The 6,000-nt window shown below is 38.5% G+C and overlaps 1 long non-coding RNA gene across 1 annotated transcript in view; it reads right to left on the bottom strand.

Annotated features, from left to right (window-relative positions):
• Positions 1 to 296: 296 nt before the first annotated feature.
• The window catches only part of LOC122693360, a 29,693-nt gene continuing 23,989 nt past the window's right edge, over positions 297 to 6,000 (bottom strand). The window contains exon 3 of the long non-coding RNA XR_006340889.1: positions 297 to 341. This is a non-coding gene — a long non-coding RNA (uncharacterized LOC122693360). The remainder of the gene's footprint in view (positions 342 to 6,000) is intronic.

Below are 6,000 nucleotides of genomic sequence, written 5' to 3'. Positions count from 1 at the left end.
TTGAGAGTCCCTTGGGCTGCAAGGAAATCCAACCAGTCCATCCTAAAGGAGATTAGTCCTGGGTTGTCATTGGGAGGACTGATGCTGAATCTGAAACTCCAATACTTTGGCCACCTCAAGTGAAGAGTTGACTCATTGGAAAAGACCCTGATGCTGGGAGAGATTGGGGGCAGGAGGAGAAGGGGACAACAGAGGATGAGATGTCTGGATGGAATAGCTGACTCGATGGACATGAGTTTGAGTAAACTCCGGGAGTTGGTGATGGACAGGGAGTCCTGGCGTTCTGCGATTCATGGGGTCGCAAAGAGTCAGACAGGACTGAGCGACTGAACTGAACTGAACTGAAGTGAGGGATATACCTGCAGCTATCTAGTCTAGTAAAAGCATATACATTATTACTACAGCCATTTAAAGATGTAGAGTTGGAAAATATTAGATACACCTGGATAAAAATTTTAAAAAATCCTATAGATATTTTTGGTCTGTATCTCTAGATAGAGTTCTTTATATATCTGACTTACCTAATCTAAAACGTCTCCATTCAGAAAAGCAAAATATGTCACATTTTATGATGAAAAGCATCAAAATTAAAATGACAGATTGATATCATTTTGTCAAACGAAATGGCAGCCATTTATACCAAATTTGTATAGACAAAAATTGTTTTTTAAAGGCAATGTTCTTTTAATCATAAGTAGCTATTTTGTCTCTTTTTTTCTTTTTTTGTTGTTGTTTCAGTCATGCAGTAATGTGTGGATCAGTGTTAATTGTAGTAACAAACAGTTGCATACACATCTGTAAATATTGCTGAATTATGTCTCATAAAGGGAGAATTAGATATACAATGACAATTAGACATTAGCCCATGACTATAAAACATGAAATAAATGAATTAATATATAGCAGTGTTTAATTTTAATTTTTTAAATGTTACTTTCCATTTTTAATTATTATTCAGTATTGGCTATATCCCCTATGTTATACAACACAACCTTAAATCTATCTTATGCCAAATAATTTGTACCACCTGCTACTTCACTCCTATATGCTCTATTCCCTCTCTACCACTAACCACTGGTTTTTTTCTCCGAATCTGTGAGTCTGCTTCTTTTATTTTTTTTTTTTTAATTTTTTATTAGTTGGAGGCTAATTACTTCACAACATTTCAGTGGGTTTTGTCGTGCTTCTTTTATTTTATATTCAGTACTCTCTTGTGTTTTTTACATTCCATCCACATATTATTAATATCATAGTGTTTATCTCTCTGTTTAACTTATTTCACCTTATGGTGAAAGCATTTCACCATAATGCCTTCTGAGTCTATTGTTGCGAATGACAAAATTTCATCCATTTTTATGTCTGAACAACATTCCATATATATACATATATGTACCTCATCTTCTTTCTTTATTCATTTATCTATTTATGGACACTTAGGTTGTTTCCATATCTTGGCAGTTTCAAATAAGGCTGCTACAAACATTGAGGTGCATGCTGTGCTGTGCTGTGCTAAGTTGCTTCAGCCATGTATGACTCTTTGCAACCTGATGAACTGTAGGCTGCCAGGTTCCTCTGTCCATGGGATTCTCCAGGCACGAATACTGGAGTGGGTTGCCATGCCCTTCTCCAGCGGATCTTCCTGGCCCAGGGTTTGAACCCATTTCTCTCATGTCTCCTGCACTGGCAAGTGGGTTCTTTACCAATAGTGTCATGGCTAGATCCCATCAAGGTGCATATATCTTTTCAATTTAGTGTTTTATTCTTCATGTATATACTCAGGAGTGGAATTGCTGGGTCATATAGTAATTCTTTTTTTGAGAAATCCTCCTATGGTTTTCCACAATGGCTAAACCAATTTAGATTACCACCAACAGTGTACAAGGGTACATTTTTCTTCATACATTTTCCAACATTTGTTACTTGTAGGGTTTTTAATGATCACTTTCTGACAGGTGTGAGGGGGATATCACATGGTTTTGATTTGCATTTCCTGATAATTAGAGATGTTGAGCATATTTTCATGTGTTCTTGGCCATGTACATTTCCTCTTTTGAAAAATATCTATTTAGCTCTTCTGCTTTTTTTTTTCTTTTTCTTTTTTTGATATTGAATTGCTAGCATAACCTATTCATAAGGTGCCAAAGGACCAAGCACATGTTAGGGAAATTAAATAGTCTTGTTTAGGCTTCAGAGACAAAGCAAAGCAAGCCTATGACCTGGTTTCTAACTTGCTTGGACACTGTTCTGACAGTGAGTGACTGCCTGCTCTGAGTACAAGACTGGAAGCACCATAGATAAGATAGGAGTAATCTTGAGATTGTTGAGCCACTTGGAGGCTCCTGGCCAATCAAGCCCCAGGGTTAACAACATTCCAAGTTTTACATGACCAAAAAAAAAAAAAAAAAAATCTTTGAAGTTCACCCACAGAGATGACCTGCTGCCTGGGAGTTTTTCCCAACTCGGAATCCAGATGGCCCTGTGACATGGGACTTCCAAGCACTGTTTAAGTCTTGATGTTGGTCAAAACTCAATTTGGCAAATTATCCTACTGCTTCTATTTCTCTAATGTTAGTATATTGAAACTAAGCTAGATAATTAAGGTCAGTTCAGTTTAGTCACTCAGTCACGTCCAATATTTTGTGACCCCATGGACTGCAGAACGTAAGGTTCCCTGTCCATCACTCACTTCCAGGGCTTGCTTAAACTCATGTGCATTGAGTCACTGATACCATACAAACATCTCAAGAAGAGGTGACAAGAATAACCAGAATAAGTGCATAAAAAAGATCTTCATGACCCAGATAACCATGGTGGTGTGTTCACTTACCTAGAGGCAGACATTGTGGAATCAAGTAAGTCTTAGGAAGCATCACTCTGAATAAATCTAGTGGAGGTGATGGAATTCCAGCTGAACTATTTCAAGTCCTAAAAGATGATGCTGTTAAAGTACTGCACTCACTATGTCAGATTTCAAAAACTCAGCAGTGGTCACAGGACTGGAAAAGAACAGTTTTTATTCCAATCTCAAAGGAAGGCAATGCCAAGCAATGTTCAAACTATCACACAATTGCCCTCATCTCACATATTAGCAAAGTAATGCTCAAAATTCTCATAGCTTGGTTTTAACAGTATGTGAACTATGAAGTTCCAGATTTTCAAGCTGGATTTAGAAGTTAGAGGGATCAGAGATTATATTGCCAACATCCATTGGATCAAGGAAAAAGCAAGAGAGTTCCAGAAAAACATCTACTTCTGCTTTATTGACTACATAATAGCCTTTGACTGTGAGGATCACAACAGACTGGAAAATTCTTCAAGAGATGGGATTGCCAGACCACCTTACCTGCCTCCTGAGAAAGCTGTATGCAGGTTAAGAAGCGACAGTTAGAACTGGACATGGAGCAACAAACTGGTTCCAAATTGGGAAAGGAGTACATCAAGGCTATACATGGTCACCCTGCTTATTTAACTTCTATGCAGAGTACATCATGTGAAATGGAGTGTGGGATGAAACACAAGCTGAAATCAAGAATGCCAGGAGAAATATCAATAATCTCAGATATGGAAATGACACCACTCTTACGGCAGAAAGTGAAGAAATAAAGAACTTCCTGATGAAAGTGAAAGAGGAGAGTGGAAAAGTTGGCTTAAGCTGCAACATTCAGAAAAATAAGATCATAGCATCCAGTCCCATCACTTCATGGCAAACAGATGGGGAAACAATGGAAACCATGAGACACTTTATCTTTTGGGGCTCCAAAATCACTGCAGATTGTTACTGCAGCCATGAAATTAAAAGGCTCCTTGGAAGAAAAGCTATGACCAACATACACACCATGATAAAAAGCAAAGACAGTACTTTGCCAACAAAGGTTCATATAGTCAAAGCTATGGTTTTTCCAGTAGTCATATATGGATGTGAGATTTGAACTATAAAGAAGGTTGAGCACCAAAGAATTGATGCTTTTAAACTGTGGTGTTGGAGAAGACTCTTGAGAGTCCCTTGGACTGCAAGGAGATGAAACCTGTCAGTCATAAAGGAAATCAGCCCTGAATATTCATTCAGGAAGAACTGATGCTGAAGCTGAAATTCCAGTACTTTGGCCACTGATGCAAAGAAATGACTCATTGGAAAAGACTCTGATGCTGGGAAAAATTGAAGGCAGGAGGAGAAGGGAACAACAAAGGATGAGATTTTTGATGGCATTACTGACTTGATGGACATGAGTTTGAATAGGCTCCAAAAATTTGTGATGAAAAGGAAAGCCTGGTGTGCTGCAGTCCATGGGGTTGGAAAACATTGGGCATGACTGAACGACTGAACTGAACTGATTTAGTGCAGCATTTAAAGAGCATCTTCTTTGAAGATTTGGAATAGCTCAGCTTGACGTCCATCAGCTCCACTAGTTTTGTTTGGAGTGATGCTTCCTAAGGTCTCTTTGACTTCGCATTCCAAGATGTCTGGCTGTAGGTCACACCATGTAGATGTGTGTAGATTGTTTGTAGATTTGTTTGGAGTGATGCTTCCTAAGGTCGCTTTGACTTCGCACTCCAGGATGTCTGGCTGTAGGTCACACATATGTAGATGACACCATTGTGGTTATCTGGGTCGTTAAGATATTTTTTTGTATAGTTCTTCTCTGTATTCTTGCCACCTCTTCCTACTATCTTCTGCTTCTGTTAAGTCCATATCGTTTTTGTCATTTAATATGCCCATCGCTGTATGAAATGTTCCCTTGGTGTCCCAAATTTTCTTGAAGAAATCTCTAGTCTTTCTCATTATTTTGTTTTCTTCTATTTCTCTGAAGGAAGAAATATTGGAAGGCTTTCTTATCTCTCCTTGCTATTCCTTGGAACTCTCCTTTCAGATGGGTATATCTTTACTTTGTTCCTTTGCCTTCCGCTTCTCCTCATTTCTCAGCTTTTTGTAAGGCCTCCTTAGACAACAGTTTTGCCTTTATGATTTCTTTTTCTTGGGGATAGTTTTGAACACCACCTCCTGTACAATGTCATGAACCTCTGTCCATAATTCTTCAGGCACTCTGTCTATCAAATATAATCCCTTCAATCTATTTGTCACTTCTTCTGTATAATCATAAGGAATTTCATTAAGGTCTTTCCTGAATAGTCTAGCCGTTTTGTCTACTTTCTTCAATTTAAGTCTGAGTTTAGCAGTAAGGAGTTCATGACCTGAGCTACAGTCAGCTCCCAGTCTTGTTTTTGCTGACTATATATAACATCTCCAGTTTTGGCTCCAAAGAATATGATCACTCTGATTTTGGTATTGACCTTCTGGTGATGCCAATGTGTAGAGTCTTCCATTCTGTTGTGTTGTAAGAAGGCATTCGCTATGACCAGTGCATTCTCTTCGCAAAACTCTATTAGCTTTTGCCCTGCTTCATTTTGTACTCAAAGGCAAAACTTACCTGTTATTCCAGGTATCTCTTGACTTCCTACTTTTGCATTCCACTTCCCTATAATGAAATGGTCATCTCTTTTTCATGTTAGTTCTAGAAGGTCTTCTAGGTCTTCATAGAACTGTTGAACCTCAGCTTCTTCAATATTAGTGGTTGGGCCATAGACTTGGATTACTGTGATATCGAATTGCTTTCCTTGGAATCAAACAGAGATCATTATGTCATTTTTGAGATTGAACCCAAGTACTGCACTTCATTTGGGAAGATCCTCTGGAGAAGGGAACAGCTACCCAGTCCAGTAATCTGGCCTGGAGAATTCCATTGACTATATAGTCCATGGGGTTGCAAAAAGTCTGACATGACTGAGCAACTTTCACTTTCACTGCATTTCAGCCTCCTTGACTATGAGGGCTACTCCTTTTCTTCTAAGCTATTCTTTCCCACACATGACATAATGGTCATCTGTATTAAATTCACCAATTCCAGTCCATTTTAATTCATGGATTCCTAAAATGTCAATGTTCTCTATTGCCATCTCCTGTTTGACCACTTCCAATTCACCTTGATTCATGGACTTAGCATT

Source organism: Cervus elaphus, chromosome 5 (genome assembly GCF_910594005.1).
Source record: "Cervus elaphus chromosome 5, mCerEla1.1, whole genome shotgun sequence".
NCBI lineage: Eukaryota > Metazoa > Chordata > Mammalia > Artiodactyla > Cervidae > Cervus > Cervus elaphus.
Note: the sequence above shows the minus strand (reverse complement) of the source record. Positions and strands in the feature narration are given on the sequence as shown.